Raw genomic sequence first — 23596 nt, forward strand, 5'->3', positions numbered from 1 at the left:
TTATCAGGCTTAGGAGTTCTCTGGTGGAATTTTTAGGGTCAATGTTTTAAGTACACTATGCATACATGCTTTAGTATTATCAGACTCCCCATTTCAAAGTGAGAAAATGCTTTCAGGATAAATGACCTAACTGATAGTTTACAGGAGTTGCACCTATCAAGATCATTAGTGAACAAGATGTTTGGAGAATTCTCAGGAAGCAATCACATCAGAGTAGTACCATGGTTGACCCTGGTTGGGAAATCTTACCTTTTATCAGTAACTTCATTCCCAGCATGAACTGAGGTCCATGATAGTCTAGTATTATTTGCTGTGTTGTTCATATGTTATGAACACAATTAATATTATCATATCCCCTCTTTCTCCTCTTCGTCTCCCGTCTTTTCCCTCTTCTGTGTCTTTTTTGTAGGCTGTTATGCTTTTCTTCCCCTCAAAGATCTTGTAACATATACCCTTCATTAGTGCTCATCCATGGTATCTCCTGCATCATACAATTTGAATGTCAATACACGAGTCTTATTCTTTGATTATTATTTTTTCTGCTCTGCTCTAGTCTTGCATCTTGGCTCTTTGTTTTGATAATCTCATTTTGCTTGTTTGTTTGTTTTCTGTTTTTATATTTGTATTTTAAGGTATATCCGGTTCCCTCTCGTAGAATTTTTCTACACTTCAATGTGTAGCAGTGACTCTGGAAGAGGAGCAAACATAGCTCCTGTATTGGTTCTGGTGGAATAGATGTTAGATACTGAAGTGCCCCTTTGAGATATTCGGAGACATGCAAATTTTTTACTTAGAAACTGAAATTCTCCCAAATTGGTGATGGCTGATGTCAATTATTATATTATATGATTATATAATGTAGTCATACATAATCTTAATTCATGATTAAAAGCAAACTTTTTAGTTCTTCTTATAAAAAAGGAAAACTACTCAAAATGGGAGCATAAGGTCTAGAGCATAAAAGTGAGCAATTTAACTTGATCATTATTGCTGTGCTGTGTACTCTTTTATGGGATTTATCAGATTATGTTAGCATGTTGTCCACATTTCCTTGATTAAATTGAGTACTCCAATAAAATAACTCATGAAAACATTTATTTCACACTAGTGTGTTATTTCACATACCGGAAAGCTAGCACCTTGATGAATTGTGTCATTCTGAGGGTAGAGAAAGAAATCAGCTGACTGGGTACTAACTGACTTCTATGATGGTCTGGCTGTTGGCTCTTACAAGACTAACACACAGTTGTAGAAGTTCTCAAAAGAGCCATCAAGCATTTTGGCCTACATCCACTCTTGGATGAGTAGAATTAATATCAAAGAGTACATCAACAGACTGTTTTGACTGTCTACAAGATGGGAAATAAACATTTTGGCTAAATTCTCTCTTTTGATTGTAACATAATAGTACTATTTGAAAGAAACTTTTATATGAAGTGCCCTAATGGGGAATCATAGAACAATATTACCATGGATAATGAGTGAGCATCTAGACTCTGTACTGTGCAAATACAGTATTTTGTCAGGAAATTAGCAAATGAATATCGTTTTAGCTTTTAACTTTAATGAAAATAGCAAAATGACAAAGGAATCTAATTTTTACTTTATGCTATGAAGAGAGTACATTTAGCATTTAACCAGTCTAAATTGATTTATGCAGTCAAAGTAAGCATTCAGGATCAACACAGATCATGGTTCATAAGTATCTAGTTTACTCATCTCAGTTAATCAAATTAGTTAGGTATTTACCAAATCCCACTTCAATTTGTGGATTTGAGATATGAATACTACTATTATTTGAGATATGAATAATTCTATTCTAGTAGTATCATTTTAGCTTATCAAATGTCATGTAAATATATGTGCATATGCACAGAGAACTTGTCATGTTCTCAAAGCATCATCTGAGACATCTAATTTGTATTAAAATTCCACTTAAAATGACCCATATTGACTTGGTTGTGCTTCAGATTTGATTTTGTATGGCGTGCCAGCAATCCCTAAAGCATCCCTTTGTCATTACTTCATAATTTATTTTAAAATACAAGAGTTGTTATATTGATATTTGTCTATATTAGCATCTTAGAGCACTGGGGAAAATTGTCCTACACATCTGGATATATTTTAATAAATTATTTCTATATAATTAAGTGGTACAGGAAGTATATTTTACACTGAAATTGTTCAGGACTCTAAAGTAAGCAATAATAATAACTTTTTATCTCTTTGAGGGGAGGGGTGAGACAGGGTTTCTCTGTGTAGCCCTGGCTGTCTTGAAACTCACTCTGTAGATCAGGCTGTCCTCAAACTCAGACATCCACCTGCCTCTGCCTTCCAAATTCTGAGATTAAAGGCATGCGCCACCACTGCCAGGCTAACTTGTTTATGTCTTACTTTGTGATGATTGTGATAAATTCTATTAACTTGACCCTTATCACATCTGTATTTCATTGGCTATCATTATATCTGTTTTTATCCTAGACATGTACACTAAGTAATTTAACAAAATAACACATTTGAAAAACAACAAGCTAAGTGTTCTGATCCAACACCAACCTGACATACTTGTTACCAAGAATGACAATAAGGTGTTATTAAAAGAATATTATTGAAAAGTTAACCGACCACATTTCACAGTAAGTTTAAAAAGTAAAAAAACAAACAAACAAAAAAAAAACAAAAAACAAAACACGGAAGTTCTCATTTAGATGTGTCATCTATTTGTATTAAGAATATATTAATATAAAGTAAAATTGATAACAAGGTTCAAAACTATTAATTTAATAAAACCGTGTTTAATTCTCTACTAAAGAATCAACAAGTAATTGCTGTCAAAGAAACATATACTATATAGCTCTAGGCTTGTCAGTCCAGTGGCAGCAGTTATCTCTGTCTTGTTGGCTGTGTGTTGGGGAGGAGGTGCTGTGAGACACAGCCTCTGTAACACTCAGAACCATAATCTCCAGGCTGGAATTCTTCAGGGACAGAAGCTTACTACCTTTTGGATTCCCAAGAGAAAATTTAAGCATCTCCCCCAGACTGACTTGAGCACATTGAATGGATGGCTGTGTCCTCCTTGGTTGAGTAATAAATAGTAGCTCAACCAGAAAAGAATGTTTAAAGGGGCCTGCCATTCAGATTTAAAACAAAAGATAATAGAAAAAAATAAAAACTCTTGTTAGACTGCTTTTTAAAAGGACTGATGTAAAAAAACAATTTTGATAAGTTTTTCTGCTTAATATTTAATATTGCTAAAACACTGACAATTTAGAAAGAAATTGATAAAACATTGGGCTAAAAATAGCCCAAAAAATTCTCCTCTTCACTTTGGGCAAAATAAGTCTTTTCCTTGATATTCAATCAAGTGCTTTCCAATCATCAAATAAGACTTTTACTGAATTACTTGCTTGTGCAAGTCTCATTATGTGTTCCAAGGTCCACATTGGATGAATATATTCATTATAGGGAATGGAGAAGCACTCTAGTAGTTTTCTATGTGAAAGTAGATTTCCTGTGTTTTAAAGTAGGAAGCTCTTTCTATAATTAGGACTATTCATTTGCAGTTTGACAAGGTCTTTAAAAAGAGTTTGAATACCAAAGCTGTAGGTCAGATTTGAAGATTCACATTTTTATGTTCACAATATGTTTTAACTTTAGAATATTTTATTCTTTGTGATAATTTCTGAACTTAGGTTAAGAAAGAAAAAACATTCTTATATGAGTACATAGGAAACAAGATGCTAATCTTCAGGCTGCATGATGCTGGAGAAAGCAGTACAGATTCTCAGGGGGTCCACACCTTCACCTGTATTATGAAAACTGTGCAATAAATGACCTCTAATGTCTTCAGTTCTATTGTATGGTTAGTCTATATGTTTGTTGTATATAGCAATGTACAAGTTTTAATATGCACTAAACTTGATTGTTTTCATATGAAAAAAGTTTTTATACAAAGACTGAATACCAGTGAAGAAATAAGACCTATAATGTATGAGTATGCACCTTGACTTTGATAAGCAGCTTTTAATTATATAATTCTTAAGCCTTAAAAAACTGCAGATATAATTCTAAAGCTTGAAATATATTTTTGCAAGGAACTTTGGGACTTGTTTACAAGCCTGGTGCTATAGTGTCCATTTTTTTTGTAAAGTTTATAAAACCCAATGCTAAAAGCCAGAACTCTGATTCATCCTTAGCTGTTGTAGTATGAAAAAAAATATTCTGGAGCATAATAATAACAAGAACACTTGTGGGACATACAGTGTCCATTCAGCATGCAGATACAGCGCTGATGTGTAGGAAGAACTAGTTAAAATTTTAAAAAGCAAGGAAAGATGTGGGCCAACAGATCAGAAAATTTTCAATTAACTAGTAAGCAGTATGGGTGTCTATTAAAACTAACTGACAATAAATTTGGGTTTCCCTTTGAGTATTATTTGGGTTACTCAAGCTCTGTGCCTCAAGAGGTGAAAGAAAATGAGACTAAGATTAATCATCTCAATGACTTATTTACATGAAGAAATGTAACAGAATGTTCTTTATCCTGAATTTATTATTGCATTCCTGTTAACATCAGTAAAACCATTGTGGTTTAATAATTCTAAAAGACCACTGTAATGCTTTGGGCTAAAGGGAAGGGGAGGTCTAGAGCTGGTCCCTAATGAATACAGATGCCACTTGGTTTGCTGAAAGCTGTCCATCCCAGGGACTACCTGACCTGCATTTTGCTTCCATGTATTTTAGGAACACCAAAGTCCTTAAAAAGGTGCCCAGGGCTCCATTGTCCACTGCTTCTTCAACACAGTAACTAATTGCAGGTAAACTTAGCCGCAGAGTGACATTTCTCAGAGCTCTTCCATCTGCTCTTTCTTGACACCCCTGCCATTAACTGTCATTTTCCTTTAAATATACGGTGGATCTGAAAGGCCAGCTCTACATCACACCACTTCAGATTAGGGGCAGTTCCTTTGAGTGGAGCACAGTTTAGGCGTCAGAAAGAAGTCACCGACCTCTCTGGAGCCATGTTGCCATGGGACCTTAATTAGTACCAACTCCAGCCATTGCTAAGGATCTCACAAAGAACACACATCATTTTTTCACTTAGGAAGTTAGTGTCTGACCTAATAACTTGTCCATACTTGCAGGGCACAGTAACCGTGTGATAACAATGAACATTACTAGACACTTCACCTCCTGCAAAGCACAGAATGATGGGGAAATGTGTCACCTCCCAAGGAATGAAGAATTTCCCCTGCCTTTAATTAGGAGTGAAATAGTGATTGGGAAAGGGGAAGTAGAAGAGAATTATTGGAGGAGAGTGAAATAATATAAATTTCTGGCAAATATGTATATACTTAAAGTAATTTAAACCAGTCTATATGTTAACTATATTCACTTGATATATTTTAAGCCATGCATATGACTTGTTGATTTATCAAAATGATAAAGATAGTCAATTTTTAAAAATGAAATAAACTATATTAGCATTAAAAATTCCAATTTAATTTCACATTATAAACAAAATGGAGTGTTCTGTGCAAATGCAAATCTTTAGAAACAAACTCACTTAAAATGCATTTATTTGCTTTTAGCTTCTATAATCCTCATAGGTGAATTTTGAAGGACTCCTGTGACAATAATTTTACATGTGTCCTCCTTTCTGAGGAGCAGCAATCCTTAAACATGGTTAAATTTGACATAATTGTCTTTCAAAGTGGACTCATTGAAGACTAATTTTCAAAGACTCTGAAAAAGATTGCTGTATTTTCATTGTGCGTCTTTTTCTCTTTCCCTTTCCTATACTTTCTCATTCTTTTTATCACTTTCTTGTTTAAACCCAGCAACTACTTTGGTTAGTAGTGAAATTATTATTGCAAATTCAATAAAACACTAAATATGAAGACAATAAAAATACACCTAAGAATGTCTATGATTAATTTGATTAGGAAAGCTCCCTTGATGTCACTGTTGAAGTAATTAATGCACTCCACCTCAAATTGATTCTCTTGAACAGGAAAACCTGACTCGACGCACACTGGGCCCTTCTCTTCTTGGTCATGAACCCAAATAGCATTTTAAGTGTTTTAATGGACCTGTTTCCTATGACAGTATGCCACTCTTGCTAGTAAAAATGCAACATTTCACAGCTTTCTGATTCTGCTATAAATGTGTGCTTGGAATTGTATTTGGCATAGCAAGCCCCCCAATCTAAATACATGTATTAACTGTAATGACTTCCAAGTTGGAAATATTTGAGTTGATGCTTTTCCAAAGCCACCAGTTTCTGAAGTGCTTGAAGTAAGTGAGTTTTCACTTTGTCATCTGAAAGTTCTAAAGTGGATCCTGTTGCACAGGCAGGTTTGTTTCACAGCTTAGTATCATAGGAGTTTCCTCATGCTTTTATCAGCTGAGAAGAGACACCACCACCAGCATTCATGAAAGGATGCTTTGGTGAATTCTTCATCATGTACAGCCACAGATTGCTTCTGCTTAAGGACTCTCTGTACTCTCTAGTGATGGTTACAGATTTTGGCCCTGAACATATGTGACTAATTATATGATAAATACAGTAGATTCTATGCTGTAATATAAAAATCCAACAAGAACAGTGTTTAGTGCAAACCATAATCATTTCCATGCTTCATTCTTACCATTCGACACTCTTCTTTTTGAAGAGGCACAATAGACTGTCTGCTTACTGATAGTTTTATTTAAAGATAATGTCCCATGAATATAGTTTATGTGATTGTTTCTGTATAGCAAAAAGATCCCAAAATTTCTTCAGATATAATTAAAATAAAACTTCATGTAAGATGTCACTGCTTCTTCCTTCTTCCTCCTGAGCAGAGGGAAAGTGTTTCAATGGCTGATGTCATCTCAGTGGACACCTTCATAGTTTGCTGTCACTGCTTAGCTGCTAACTCCCTAGCAGAGAGACTCAAGTTAGAGGTAGCTTCCTCCACCATCTCTTCAAGTCCTCAGGAAAATGGATGACAAGGTGTATGTAGCTACATTTCCCTGCAAAAACACTGATAACAGAAAGACAAATGATTAGCTAAAGCACAAGTCTAGCTTTAGAAGGAAAAGCTTGTGTTTGAAAGTAAGGAAAGTAAAAAAGTTACCATGGAAAAGAACAGCAATGCTTGTTTAAAGCTTTTGTGATCTTTATAACAAAATAAATTTAGATATTTAAGTGAAGTACTAGACAAAGGTTTCTGAGTCCTCTAGTTTGTCTAACCTTCACTGGTTTGGGTAGTTAAAGGCTTATTGTTCCATATTCAGGTTCATGAATTCTCACCAACACCTATTGATAAGTACCTTTGTTGAAAGTTGTAGAATCAACCATTTCCAAGTAGGCATTGAAACATTTAATGACATACAAGGTCAAATGATTGTGCTGGAAAAACAAAAGACCAGGAAGATCTTATATGGAATCTCAAAACAAGCAAGAAATACAATTGCATTGGAAAGATATTTAGGTATTATCTTGAAGCTTTCATAGATTGTGAACCTAAAGTTTAAACTAATATTATGGTAGGGCAGCACATCTAATGTCTAGAGGGGACAACTAGAGGGGAAATAATGCTGATCATATAAAAAAATGAAAGACAGAAATGATGTCACTTAAAGTCATCTGACATTACAATGTTTGATTCACTTTAGGGGAAAAATAGTACACACTGGATGTACTTTACAGAACAATGATATCAGGAGAATTATACATGTACACAAAGATATTAAATAGCTTAGAATATGATTTCTCATTACAGCCCAGCATTAGGAAGTGTCTTTTTTAGAGAAACTGTGGAATAATGTGTGTTTTTACTCTCATATCATAGGAAGAAATTGTTAGGGGTGAATCTCCATCTTTGGTGCTCTTAATGTATGCCAAGATGTGTCTTGTCTTCAACAATATATTGCTCAATTTCATCTGGGCAGTAGGGTAGTAGGGTGGAACAATAGGAAGATAAGAAAGTACACAGTCCATCACTGGTTGATGCTTCCTGGAAGAATGTGGACCAGCTGCTATTATCTAAACATTTTGGCATAGACTGTCTTCAGTACCACAATCCCAACTAGTTCTTAAAACTTAAAGTACCTAATTATTTCTTATTTGTAACTGAAAATGAAAAAGTTATTGCTGTTTCTCCTGACAATATTGTTATAACTGATTAGAAAGACAAAGTGTTCTCATTCACCATAAAGCATGATATTTAGTTATTTTTTTCTCTATTTTCTGGTTTCTCATCATTCTTAACTTATGGCTACCTATATTGGTTTATTGAATGGTTTCTAATAAAGCCTAACTTCTCCCAGGCACAGGCAGTGTGCTTGTTTATTTGATAACATAGAAAGGAAAGACGGTCCCCTCTAACTTAAAGTGCCTACCTAGGCCTTTATGACCAACAGCTACCAGAAACCAGTACAATCTGAGCCTCTCTGGAAGTTATGCAACTATCAAGAGACCAAGATCACTATTGCATATTCACTCCATCTATGTCTTCTGAGCATGATTCAGTCTAGGAGCATGATCAATGTTTTTTTTTTTTTTTTTTTTTTTTTTATCTGCAACTTAAAATATGTGAAATTGAACATGCCTTTTTCTCTAGACAATGTTATAATTTCCTTAGAATAGTACTTGTGTCTGCTACTATTGGGTATATTATTAGCATATCAATCTGAAAGGAGATTCAATGTTTTAATAATAAGATCATACAACAAACAGCCCCGAGATTGGAAAATCAAAGTTCATGTGTTCAAGTCTTGTCCAATGCTTGGTTTTAATGACCTTATGGTTATATAAATGGCAACTAAACCATTCTTATTTTTATCTTAATTTCAGTATTTACTGTTGTCTATGAGTAATATTTTTCCATAAACTACAGATTGGTTTTAAGAAACAACCAGTTCTAAGCAATATTTAGTGAGCCCTCTTCCTTACTTTAATCAATATGTTCTGCTGAACAAGGCACAGAATTGATAGCTGCTATTGATTGCATGCAGCATTACCTAATCTTCACTAAATGTAGGAAGCTTTTCAGATTCAGAAAGGTGGCAAAAAATGTCTAGTAATGATGCTGCTGGGAATTTAAGCTCAATACTGTGGTCAGTGTGAATGTGATGTAACTAGAAGAGGTATTTTATTACAAGCCTTTTGGTTTTATTAAATGTTTCAGTTGGTATGATTTGGGAATTTTGGGGAATTGTGTGTGTGTGTGTGTGTGTGTGTGTGTGTGTGTGTGTGCATGCACACGTACATAAGTGTCTAAGATTAGTTTATATAATGGATCTTTGCATGCGTTTCAGTCCTTTAAAATGTTATCAGTAATTTCTACTACTAATAATGTGTTTTCATTTTTATATAATAGAAAGCTAGTATTGAAATTTTATGAAAATTTGCAGATAAGAAAGAATTTAACCCCACAGTCTAGGATGAAAATTGCATTAGGAATTCAATACAGAGGAAGAGTCCATGAAATCATTACTAAAACAGATATAAATGTGACCTTCACCTTGGTTCAGCAATTATCCTAGTCCACACTATGGTGTATATATCATGATTTTCCTTTTCTCTCTTTGTTTTCATTTTTATCTGGGCACTTCACTGGTGAGTAATTGCTAAACGGAACCCATTATGCAAGGCGAGCATACAGTTTGCAAGTGAATTTGCTTGTAGCTATTGCCACATTTGAACCTCGCTAATGTATGTAAATTAAAACCTCTGGTATTCGGAATTGCTCCTGTTTGAAATAAAAACAGAATCTGATCATTACAATCTGCAAGCCAGGTATTATCACTGGACTAGTGAGCTGCTGCTGCTCCTGCATTGTACCAAATAGCTTGTGGATAGAATATCTTATCTCAGCTTTCTACCACACTGCACTGCATAAAGTAAGACTGATTCATCAAGCATGAGAGCTGCCGGTTTATGAAATTCGTTGCTCCAGGCAAATGTATTTTTAAAATTCAAAAGACAAAGCAAGTCACAAGGGTTATTTAGTAATCAGCGTGAATCACTTCTAGGTAAGAACCTTAGTGGAAAGGAATTAAAAATCCATTTGCTATACAGGAAGCTTTATTGCAGTGGAGGATATAATTTGAACACTGCCCATCTAAAAGTCTTATTTTCACCACGTTTACTTGAATTCCACCTCATTTTTAAAATCAAAATTATAAAATACATCATGATGGAATCATGAGTTGAGGAAGACAGTGTCATATTCATAGGACATGTGTTTACATCTTCTCCGGTGCCTCTCCTGCAGAAGGGGATTTTGTTTATTCAAATGGACATGTAAAGAGGAGAAGCACAATATAAAGTCATCATTCTTTCATATTTACAATAAGAATGTTTCATTTCTTCTTGTGTATTGATGTCCCAAGGCAGTGCTCCAAATGAAAAGATAATAACTTATGAAGAAGTGTCAAAAACTAATTAAGTTTTGTAAGTTGTTTTTCCCTCTCCCAGGATATATTTTTCATCACACTGTCCAGTCACATGCTGAGATTCTTGCTAACATTATCACATGCCAGTCACACCAAGTCTCAGTGGTGCCTCTCCTTCTGTCATTATTTTCAGCATCAATTAATTTTCTTCTGACCTCGCCTTTAGAGAAGGTATCAGAGAATCATCAGTACACGCTTTGCAGTCTATTTTGAAGGCATTAGGCCACTGTGTGCATTCAAAAATGGAGTCAGCCAAACATTATATTTTCTCACCTGCAGGGTTGCCTAGTAACCTGAATTAAGGATTTTCACCAATCCTTCAAGACAAATAAACACAACTGGAAGGCACATTGACCCAGGTGGAAGAGTCAGACCTATTGATGGAGAGCAGAATTGTGAACAGCCAATAGGAAACAAAGACTCTCATTAACATTCACTGTGGAAACTGTTTCCATAACTAAGTAAATCTGTTTCACCAGGCTAAGAGAACACTGGAGAAGAGGATTCTCTCTTACCCATTTTCAAGTGTTTATTAAGCCATGTTTAGACTCTCCCTTTCATCTGGATATCTTTTTTCTTCCTTTCTTCCTCCTTCCTTCCTTCCTTTCCCCTTTCTTTCTTTCTTTCTTTCTTTCTTTCTTTCTTTCTTTCTTTCTTTCTTTCTTTCTTTCTTTCTTCTTCAAGTCTAGAGTGGATCATTTCTATTTCCTTAATGAAGTATTGATTAGATTGTGAAAATATTAAAACAGCACCTAGAAATGCTTCCTTGTCATGGTGTGAATATAGGGTCCAGTAATGCCTCTCTGCTTTCCCTGTGCTAAGTACTGAGGCCACCTATAGGCGGTTGCATCTCTCAGCTTTCCCTGGATTGCTGAAAGCTAGGAGATTTCTCAGTTGGTCCTTTGTTAGTGGGAAGCAAGATGAGAGTGTCTCTGGAGGTGGGGGATCCTTTGTGACACTGCCACTGTGTGTCCTTGAGAGTTGCTTTCCTTCAGAAGGAGTATGTGTATGAGGTGTGTGTGTAGTGGCGGGGTGGGGGGTGGGCTTCAGGTAGGCTAAGGGGCTGTTCTCTCAGATGGTACAGAGAGAGGTGGGAGTGCAATTAGGATGTTGGTGCATCCTGACATGCTTCTGCAAATGATGGTGTCAGGCCATCCAGGGCCTGAGGGTGGCAGAAGTGACATTCACCCCAGCAAGATGGAAATAAATGCCCTGTTTGATAAGAGAAAACAGACAATTTATGTCCACCCTGAAGAGTTACCAGCTACTGAGCTGTTCCTGTGGGTCAAGTGCCACATTTGCATTTTGATGGGATGTTATCAAGTAATTAATGCACCAGTCAGGATTTATTACCTCAGGAGTGAACTGAAAGGTTCATTACAAAATCGGTTTCACTTGAAGATAGGCATTTCCTCAGAGTTAGCTTTTGACATGTTGTTCTGCGTGCTCTCTGCCTGTGGCAGCCATAGTGGAAGGCCAGTGAGGTGAAATTCATTGCTTAATAAGGGCATTCACTTTGGGTATTCTTCTGATAATAAATGTATACATCAAGGCTGCACTGCCTTGTCAGTTTAATTGCTTCTTGTGCTCCTTAACAAGCCAATCTTAATCAGTCTGGACCACGTTATGAATAATTTAGGGATCAGCAGACTTCACGCTTAATAAGATGTACTAGATTATAAAACTTAAGTGCACTGTTTATAGAAAGCATGCAAAACACTTTTAGTTTTTATTAGTGGCAAGTAAAAAACAGGCAGTGAGTTATTCTAACATTTGCAGTTTGCGAGCAACAGCTGTGTTTCTTAATGCTGCAACCCCCTCCACTTTTGTTGAAGGCCACAGTTTGGCCTCCCGAGCCTTCTAAGCCTCAGTAGACATAATGGGAAATTTGAGCAGGCTATGAGATTAAAGCTTCCAATCGATGGCCAACCAGCAATTGCCATTTTAGAAAACATTCTTTTATCTTTTTAAATGTAAAACAGACCCTATTTTCAATCTGTTTCCGAGGCCAAATTACCTTGCCATTGTCGTTGTTGTTGTAGCACACATGAAATTTTAACTTAATTGAAAGAATGAATGGATATGAAGCCTTCTAAATTTCCTTAGGAAGAAAGAAAGGAAGGAAGGAAGGAAGGGAGGGAGGGAGGGAGAGAGAGAGAGAGAGAGAAAGAGAGATCTTTCCATGGTCTCACAATGCATTTGTCATTTTAGACTGACTTCTCATGATGCTTAGGAAAGAGAGAGTTATTGTCAGCATCCAACAGAAAGGTTTAGCCTTAAAAAGGAATGGCAGGCATGTATAAAATGAGAAGAATGAACAAATCTCTGTAAGGTTATTAAGATTTCTGCATTTAATAAATACAGCTTGATTTAAAAGGACTGTTTAACCGTATTGTTTTAAAAGAACTTTCTGTCCTCCATTTTACCTCAACATTTGTGAGCTATAAGTCGTCCAGAGAGTAATGCATCATTCAGTTTATGACATCTAATAAAGACCTATTGCAAGCATTAGAACCAGGTGTTTCAACCATATTCCTTCAGCTTCTGGCCTATTGTTCTTTTCTAGCTGAATTGAAAAAAATTCTGCTTGGGCCAGCTTCACTTTTGTCAGTTTTATTTAAGTCGAGACACATTCTAATAATCACATTCTCTCATTTGGCATTAATGCAAATAATAAAATGCATTTGTGGTGGGTGTGTGCTCACACTAGATGAGCAAGGGCCAACCCACCGATATACATCGCAGAAACAGTGCATTTTTTTAGTCATTTGTGGAAGTATTAAAAGGATGGTATTGTTGGAAGTACATTTATGAAACAAAAATCCTCATGGCAGTAAATGAAAATGACTTCAAACCTATTCGTCAACCTATAGCTGGGCCATCATGCGCCTTTGTTCTTGGGCAGGTTAATAGAGATTGAGGAGATGGGCAGAGGAAAAGCAGTACAATTTTCTGCTATTTAAGCTTGGCGAAATGGCACTCTTCAGGAAGCAGGGAAAAGTATGAAAGCGTAATAGGCATTTTAAAAGTAGAAGTCCATATAGCTGCTTGAGGGATTCTCAGATTTAGGCATGCATGGAATTGCCAATGAGATAATCAGCATTGTGAAATTGAAACCTGTCTGCTGCCTGCTGCTGTTCTTCCCTCTTTCAGTGGAGTGATTTGTAACACTCATCTTCTCCAGGCAAGGAAGGCTTCAAGATTATCCAGAACTGTCAATAGTAATTGCCAAAGTATTTTATTACCTACAGAAAATCAAAGGAATTTTATAACCAACAGTTATCAAGTTTCAATACACGGTATAAAGAGAGCAATTTTAGTTGGAATACAATCGTGTTTGGCTTGCTTTAATGTTCTGAGACAATTCCTGTGCAACCAACTACAACATTCACTGTATTTAAGCTAGAGGCAAGAATACGTATATGTACTAGTAGCATTAAAAAAAATACACAATGCCTACAGGCTTCTGCAAGCAAGTGGTTTTTAATTGCCGCACAAACTCTGCCTTAGCTAATTACTTCTGCAAAGAAAGAGAGTTTTGTGAAACTCAAGATGACATTTGAAGTTGTGCCATTAAAATAATATGGTTTAAGTGGTGCATTCCCTATATAGAGTATGTTATGAAATGTGCCTTTGAGTTAGAAAATGTGACTCTACAAGCTTTGAAATTAAACTGAGTGTACTGTTGTGCACACACAGAGGAATTTTGCAGTACATTGAAGCCAAGATTATCAGCTTTTGCACTCATAATTACTTGTATGCCATAGAGACATCTACTTTCAAGTAGTTAGTTATTTGAGTTTTATTTTTTGAGAGCTGATATTATTTTTGAAAGAAATATAAGAATGGAAACTGCTCCCACCAAAATTATTTTTATGCTCACCTTGGAATGTACATGCTGTTATTAGAGAAGAGAAATAGTTAATTTTTATCACATCTTCTCGTACATATTTAGACATGAAGTCCTGGTCCACAGAGCAGGAGCAAGAAATGGCTTTTGTATTCTGACTTTCATGTCTCTGAGACCTAACAGTGTGATGTTTTCTATGATACCACATTTTTTACTAATTCCTGTCAGCATACTTGAGCTGGTGACCAACAGTAAGCAATATCCATTTAACTGTAAAGGGCATTTAGCTACAAAGGCAGAAATTTCATTTAAAATATTTATGAGCAAGGGAAATTCCTCTGCCCAGCACTGACACAAAAATCTTGACTTTTCTTTTGGAAGAATGTGAATTGGAGTGTTGTAAGAGAGGGCAGAGAGGTAATAAAAGTTCTTTTCATGTCTGAAAAATTAATAATTATTAAAAATGCCAAAATTTAAAATTACTCCTATAAAATGCATATTTTAAATTAAGCATTCATACTTCCTTGTGAATATTTGTTCCAGACTAGGTCTTTCAATTGGTTCTAAATAGCTAGCCCTTTCTTTCTTTCTTTTCTTTCTTTCTGAATTTGTGTTTGTTCATTTGTTTTTGTGATGGGAGTATGTTGCAGATCTGAGGTCAAGGTAACTTCCCAAGAACCATGCAGAATAACAGTAGTAAAATGATACTGATTTCACAATCATTTCACGTTCAAGAAATGGTCATTTTAACAGAAGCTACATATATCAGAACCTAAGTAATTTTAAAGAAGGAATAGCTACAAAGATCATGTGAATATGGTCAGTATCTTAAGCAACTTCTTGGTCCAATTGTGTTTTAATTAGATTTTAATTAAGCCTCATTGTGACAAGGTATCACTTGAACAAAAAATGACAAATATATATATATATATATATATATATATATATATATATATATAATCTCAATGTCATTATACAGAGTTGATTTCCATCACATTTACAATTTATAGTTTTTGTGGTAACACTGGATCATAAACCATACTCAAAGCTTTCTGCGAGATTCCCAGCAGTTTCTCAAATGTCTGTGAAAACTCTTAACTTGAAATGAAATAGATCAACCAGTACCCCCCAGAGCTCCCAGGACTAAACCACCAACCAAAGAGTACACCTGGAGGGACGCAAGGCTCCACTCCCATATGTAGCAGAGGATGGCCTTGTGGGACATCAGTGAGAGGAGAGGCCCTTGGTCTTGGGAAAGCTTGATGCCCCAGTGTAGGGGAATGCCAGGACAGAGAAATGGGAGTGGGTGGGTTAGTGAGCTGGAGAAGAGGGGATGGGATAGGAGGGTTTTCTGAGGGGAAATAAGGAAAAGGGATGTAATTTGAAATGCAAATAAAGAAAATATCTAATAGTAAATAAATAAATAAATAAATAAATGAATAAATAAATAAATAAATAAATAAATAAAATGATATACAAGATTGTTTCTTTTTGGCTTCCCAAAATATTGGAAAATATAAAAATGCCTTGTTCTTGCCATAATAAAACATTATTGTAGGAACGAAAAACTGTAACTGTGCAAATTCCTGATTGATTTACAACCAAGTGGTTAAGCAAGTTAGGCAACTAATGGATTCACCATGACTGAAGATTCAATGCAGTACATTGTCCACAATTTAACTCAGAAATATGCAGCTATGTATTTGTAAAGTTTAAAACTGCACACGGCAATGCACATGCACTGGCTGTTGAACTTCTGATAACAAAATGCATTCTTACAAATGTCAGTGTGCATTTTCAAAGGTAGGAGGTCTAAATTTTTAAGGAACCAAAGTTAATTGGTGAGTATTATAAATATCAGGCCAGGGGGCTGGAGAGATGGCTCAGCAGATAAGAGGACTGACTGTTCTTCCAAGGTCCTGAGTTCAACTCCCAGCAACCACATGGTGGATCACAACCATCTGTAATATGATCCAATGCTTTCTTCTGGTTTTTCTGAAGACAGCAACAATGTACTCACATATATAAAGTTAATAAATCTTTATAAATAAATAAATAAATAAATAAATAAATAAATATCAGGCTAGAGATACTCTTATTTAAAACAAATTGCCATTCTTAATCAATAGACAAATCATTATCCTGAAGACAGGAGAAAGAAATTGGCATGTTCTTTGGGCTACTCTCACATTATGCCTTTTAAGAAGAATCCTTAGTCTTCAGCCTGGTCCTGCCTCTGCCAAGGCATTCCACCAGCATAGGAATTTCTGTCAGAATGCTGTATTTACATGGAAGAGAGAAAAATCATCAATTGTATTTGTTGATTTGAGCTTATCTTTAAATAAATATTTATTTATTTATTTAACCAGTCCCCTGAAAGGTTCAAAGTCGGATTAAGAGAGGTAGGTGGTCACGGAGAAATTCCACAGTTGTTTCTGCAGAGAACTATCCATCCTGGATACACAAGAGCTGCAGGAAGTGAAGTGGTGCTGTGTTGTTCAGTGGCTCAGGCAGATCGAATCCTGGCTCAATAGCATTAAACTCGTCCCCATTTGAGACATCGGTCTTACAAAACCCTGAAAACAGCTCCAAACATGTGTACATTGATTTTGTTGCTGGGATTTTCTGGGCTTTGATAAAAAGGCAGCCTCCACATGCAGGTGAAAGGGGTTTTACCTTTTAAATATTAAAAAGAAGATTAAGGATTCCTGCTTGCCTAAGATTGAACTCATCAGAGGCATGCAAGGGTGAGAAAGGAGACCTCATGGTTAATGCTGCTGGGCTAATGCTGTTCTGTGGTGCAACAAGAAGTTAAAAAAAAAATTCCTCTGTGACCTTCAGTAGAGTAACTTACTGTTACTTCATTATGCACAGTTAATGAAATGGCATTATAGCATATGACCAAATTTGTTTCCAATATTTTACAGATCACAGTGCCTGGATTTATTAAGCATCATTCACTTTAGTTATAACACTGACAATGAAAATGTTGCAAAGAATAATGAGGAGAGAAAAATCTTAAATGAAATCAAATCGTAGCAACCTTTTTTAACCTCACTCAAGATGTAGTTTTTAAGATGAAACTTAAGTCTATATTACATTTACTTCTGTTGAGGGTAAAACAAACAAACAAACAAACAAACAAAAAAACAACCAACACCTCGAATTTTCCTAAATCTCAGATTGTTTCCTTTCTCCTCTGTGGAACAAGGATTGTCATTTCAGTTCATCAGATTGTATTTGGAATTTGTCTTTGATATTAACAACACAGATACTTTCCTTTTCTTAGTCAAAAGTACATATAACTTTATTTCTTTTAAGCACCAGAGGATTACAGTGTCCTTAGGTAGTCTGCACACATCACTTCTCAGCAGGGAATTCCAAAACAAAATGAATGCACTTTTTCTGAAAGACCAATTTCACACTCTGTAGCACTAATTCCTGTAATTATTTGTGTCCATCTTACCCATGATTTGTGAAAAGTGATATGAAACCTGCCTGAAATTATGGTGTCAATAAGCATTTACAGAAAGAAGAAGACCCAAATAAACTAGCTATGCTGTGGGATTTCATATACTACAAGATATCTGAAATGTAGCAAATTTATTTCAAATCAAATCATATCATCAATGGCTTTGATATATTATATTTTAAAAATATACAGTAAGAATTCTGAAATAAATGCTATTGAGGCAGATTGCATTGATAAAAGAATTTCAGAAATTAGATACAACCTGCTTCTCACCCCTTACAGGACTCACTTCACTGGCCTGTCTGTCATGTACTGCCTGGCTTTCTCATGACTCAGTCACTCACTATGGCTCATCATAGGAAAGCAGGCCTTCTTCCCAATCCCCATTACATTCCACCTCACTCAAAAAACATCAAGTGCCATCCTTTGAGAAACAAGACTTCTAGGTCCAGACCATTTAATGTCTTATGCCATTAAGATGATGAGGACTGAATACATGGATGAGGAAGCTGTGTGAAATTCCTGTGACCCGGCCAATGTGTCCCAGGTAGTTCTCTACACATTTATTCAAAAGGAACTAGGCAACATTCTCCAAAGCCCTCAGTGAGGACAGTGAATGCAGCCAGTTTGGGTTGTGTGTAAAATGGGACTAAGGATATATGAAGGAAAAACTTTAACGAATATTTTTGCAGGGAATGAAACTGATTAAAGTAATGATCATTTTATGGGACAGAACAGACGTTTTATGTATGACCACCAAATAGATATTTTCACTTAGATCCATACTTTTTTATGATGTAATTTGCAGTTTTTAGCTTTTGAGTAAAAGGAAGCACCCAACTTTTAATTGTTTTGTTAAATGTATCCACAGTTTGAATAGTAAAATATTTAGTTTCTGTAGTCAGTTCTAAGAGGCCTTAGAGTATAATTTGCATACTGGGGTGAAAGCCAAATCCCTTTCCATTTTTTTAAAACCCATACCAGCCAATCCACAAAGATGCCTTTTCACCTCTTTGATGTGATAAGGAAGTGTTAAATCAAAGGGAATCCCCTATTGGAGGCACCTAGGGACAGAATGGTGCTTAAGCCAATTGTTGGTACTCATGAGTGTTTAGACAGGGAACACACATCTCTCTTGGATAGGATATCAGCGAGGCCATGGCAGGCATCCTGTGCCACCTGCTATCACTTAATTAGTATCATCTGAGTTCTAAGTGAAAAATTACAGCAGCATGCACTTCTTAGTAAATATAAATGCCACAATATGTTCATGGTTACATTATTCCAATATCATAGAGCTATTGACTGTTGTGTGTATGTGTGTGTGGGGGGGTATGTTTGCACACTTTGATTTCTGGGTTTCTATTCCTATCTATTCCAGAGTTTTGTTACAAATCCAAAAATTCAACGGTAAAGTACAGTCACCACAAACACAGTATACTGAGGGAAAAAAAATCAAGGCTAGTATTTGATGTTATGAAAACATCTTTTTCTATTCTTTAGTTGTCTGCATGAGATAATAGAGATGAACATGTATAGGGGTGACTAAAACTAGGCTCCACATAAGTAGGTTAGAATTTTTGTTAAGAAGTGGGCACAGGCTTCTACTTGGAACAGCTTTCTCCTCTAGGCAATAGCTCTGTACAGCAAAGACTGGGAAAGTAACCAGTGAGCTGTGAGAGATGTGGGGACATTATCCCCTTTCCCCAAACCAACACCTATGGTTTCGAATTCCTGAAAGGAATAATGCTACCACACATGTAACAATTGCAATCAGGGCTAATAGACACTACTCTGAAAAAATTCCCTTCCCCACCAAGATCACTCAGTTGTGCTTTGCTGCTATAGTGTTAGAAACTGTAGTAAAAAGCTTTACAATCAATGTTTTCATTTGTTTGCTTGTTTCTGTGTTCAAAGGTTCCTTTCAGTGGTAATACATGCATAGGTAGACAGCTGCCATTTTCAAGTGAATAGCTATGCCTTATCTATACATGCTTTCATTCCTACTATATCATTGTTTTATTTTTCAGTATGAGTTTTACCTTTCCTAAAAATATTAATACAAATAAATAATTAAATAGAACAATAAGCACATTTTCAAAAATACAATCTAGCCTTGTCTGATGCTGTTGTGATAGTATTGAATAAACATGGTCTCAAACACAGAATTACAGTGAAAAATGTCATTGCTATCTTAAAAATTCTATAAATTTATAATATAACGAGCATATGCATGTTAGTCATTTTGTTGGCCAATAGAAACCCGTAAATATTTTCTTTTCCATAATCATTTATTTAAAATTTTCAGTTATTCACATCATTTTCTAACAAATCCTATTTAAATGACTTGCCTTGGACAAAGCCTCTTAAAAGGTCAATATTTCTAGCAGACACCCAGAAATCTGTGCCTTCATCATAGTAACAGAAGAATATCGAAGGTGTTAGGATTGGCTTACCTTAATCTGTATCTTTAAATTCTGGCGAAGTTTATATCTCCTCTCTGTGTTGTTTTGCGCATTCCTACACCTTGCAGTATTGTACACTGCGAAGACCAAGTAAGCGAGTTAAAGGCTGATGACGCTAACGAATCCCAGCGCAAATGACTGAATCGATAGGAAACCAGCCACTGCTGTTTAAGTGTATCGATAAATGTACCTTTATTTTCTCTTGAATGGATAAGTGTCGCAGTTAAGAGTCCTATGGATCTCTTAATTGAAAGTTAATTTTAAATCAATAAAGTGAGTCATTTAAATATTGATTGGCTCTTTCTACACGAATTGTTAGCTGATTTTTTTTTTGCAACAACTTTGTTTAAATGCAATCAATAGCCCACAATCAGTACGTTCTTTAAAAAAATTGACAGATGTTTCCAAAATGCCTGGTAGGCATATTCTTATCTGTTTACATATGCAGTAAAGATATTTCGGTCTGTTCACATGCATCCAGAGGTGTAGGAAAAATTCTCTTTCCCTCCCTTCTGGTACAATTATTAGTTTTTTTTTTTTCTCTTACATTTGGCATCTTAAGATGCCTAATGTACCTTAATATTTCATTAATTTCTCCAAAGGTTAGAAATGGAAAATATAACTATATATCTTATTTATATCATTCAACATCTCTGAGATCACTGAGACATCAGTGTTATACACCATAAAATTTTAAAGCCATTTAGTGCCAGGGCCTTTGGAACACTTCTGTCATGATACATTAGCAGAATTGCTGGAATAGCGAATGTCCTCTACCAGAGCACTCTGACTGTGTGCACGCACTTATCAAGTATAAGGCTAGCACCTGCTTTTCATGCACGTAGCTCCCCTTAAATATCATCCCTGTCAGATAACAGCAAATAGTGGTGCTTTCTTCTCTTCCAATTTGACAAAAGGAGAAGCCAACTCAAAAGAATAAACATTGTATCACACTAAAAATTCTCCTGACTAACTTAATAAAGTAGACTAGGCTTCATGTAGCTTTCAGCATCTTGGTAAATATGCACTTCTACCCCACAGCTTTCTATGAACCACTCAGTGGTTCTTAGAGAAACAGTCTAAAAACCATATAGAACTATGGGTGAGTTTTGAACAGGGCTGCTAATAACTCTAATGTATTTATGAAGATTCCAATGGAAGATACAAAACTTTGAATGTTTTCTTTTTTTGAGATGTATAAATGTAAAATAACATTAAGTGAGATCAAATTAATAATTGAAATTACCTTCATAGCTATTAGTGTTTTCTAGTATTCCACTTGTGTGTTTAGTGATGATAGCTACTATGAAATAATCCAAAGGCCTTGTATCCACACTTATTTGTCTCAAGTTAATAATATAATTTCACTTAATATTTCTGTCTGAAAGCCTAGACAAATACAAATTTTATCATTTAAATCATCAGAAGTAACATTGAAAATGGCAGTTGTTCATTTTTTCCTGTTGTCAAGATTAAAACATAATTAAATAAGTCAAATTCTTTGAGACTAGCCTATTGGGCCTATGTTGTATCACTATGCTATTAGAACACCTTGCTCTTTGCATAAGCTGAAAATTCACTCTTCTTTAATCTTGCATTATTGTCCCCTTAATGTCATATCTCAGCAACAACTCCATTCCACTTCCAGTGCCAGAAAAGCTCTGTGAAAAGGGAAGCTTTCAAAGAAATGGTGGGCTATCATTATACATATACATTTGAGCCAGGCCAGTGAAGATGCTGTGCCTAGCTAGCATCAGCCTTCAGATGTGACTGATAGATCTTATTTGTCTGATAGAGCTGGCCAAGGAAATAGAGCTACAGCTGGTTACTTCATTAGGTCCTCTCATTGATTGAACCCTGCTGAAGTGATGCAGTGGGCTCCTCAGATAACTGCTGGTAATAGAACAAAATGAATTCTTATCACAGAGATTGGAAAGGCCATTAACCCTGGCCTCAAATGCTTTCCAGAGGTCACAGACAGGAAGCCATGCAGTGACTGGGAAGACTGTTTTCTGTCTAACTACAGGCCAGAGAAGAAGTGTGTGTGTGTGTGTGTGTGTGTGTGTGTGTGTGTGTGTGTGTGTGTGTGAGAGAGAGAGAGAGAGAGAAAGAGAGAGAGAGAGAGTGAGTTTCTTATCCTTTGGCTTCTGTATGGATGGAACCAGTATACTGGTAGATGTTAATAAATAAACATTAGAACTAGAAGAAGAAAACCTGAGAAAGCACAAGAATTTATTTTAATAAATAGTTAATAAAAGAACAGTTGTTCTTGGGGAATTTATTGCTGGTTCTGCTGTAGTTTTAAAACACACACACACATATATGTATGTATGTGTATATATATATATATCAACACATAAGGACACTTTTTAAAAGAAAGTGTGATATGAAATTACATAAAATGTTTCCTTTCTTTGTATCTGCCCTTCAGTTGGAGCTGTTCATGGCTTTGCTTCCTTCCCTTGTGAAGAAGCCACTGCCATGTGCAAATGAGCAAGTGTGATGCTTGGCTTGCCTTTTACCTGGCTGAAAGGAGCACAGATCTACAGCACAGTCTATAATTTGTATTTAATGCAACCTTCCAATTGACCAGGAGCACACAACCTAAGCCCTCATCTCATAGCTGAGGACTTGCTCATATTTGTCAGGCCTATGCCACTCTGAGATCAGCTAAACAGACTCATTCATTTAAAACCTGAGCAGCACATAGCAGTTTTTTCTACCTCACTGGGAAGTCTGTTGAATTTGCTGCTGGAATGGCTTACGCATCCAGCCAGAGACATGTAAACTTGGTGCATTAAGAGAGCTTATAAAAGAAAGCATCTCCTGGAAAGAGGTGTAGTCATTTTTTCTCATGCTCAGTGTGCACTGTATCCCTCTGTGTGTATGTGTGTGTACGTGTGTGTACATGCAGTGGTGTGAAAAAGACTATTTTTAACAATATGTTGGTGGCTTCTAAACTTACAATGGTGTCTGTGGTTCTGTGGTATTCTCTGTTGGAGCCAGTCTTTCCCTAGGAGTTAGTTTATTTAAATGTAATTGAGTCCTGTGGATAGGAAAAAGTCCTACTGATTTTATGTCTTTGCAGACCCACCCAGACTTTTGGTTTGGCCTTCCATGTACAAATAATAACAAGTTTTATGCTGTCGTTGCCCTGCTTCAAACACCAGAAGGGGTTTGGCAGGAAAGAATGCAAAGCAAATTACTCTGGATAAACATAGAATCAGATGAGTTTAACCATGCGATTGTGCATATGTATGTGATATATGTTCATCTGCAGGGAATGGACCCCAGTAAGTCCCAAGAATGCACATATCTCAACTGCCTTAGGATTACAGAAGGGCTTAATGTTTTAATTTATAT

The 23596-nt window shown here is 35.9% G+C and overlaps 1 protein-coding gene across 4 annotated transcripts in view; it reads left to right on the forward strand.

The window, feature by feature from the left end:
- Zfhx4 (zinc finger homeobox 4) overlaps positions 1-23596 on the forward strand; it is a 199735-nt gene that overhangs the window by 122134 nt on the left and 54005 nt on the right. The window lies entirely within an intron of this gene.

The sequence above is a fragment of the Mus caroli genome, chromosome 3 (assembly GCF_900094665.2).
Source record: "Mus caroli chromosome 3, CAROLI_EIJ_v1.1, whole genome shotgun sequence".
NCBI lineage: Eukaryota > Metazoa > Chordata > Mammalia > Rodentia > Muridae > Mus > Mus caroli.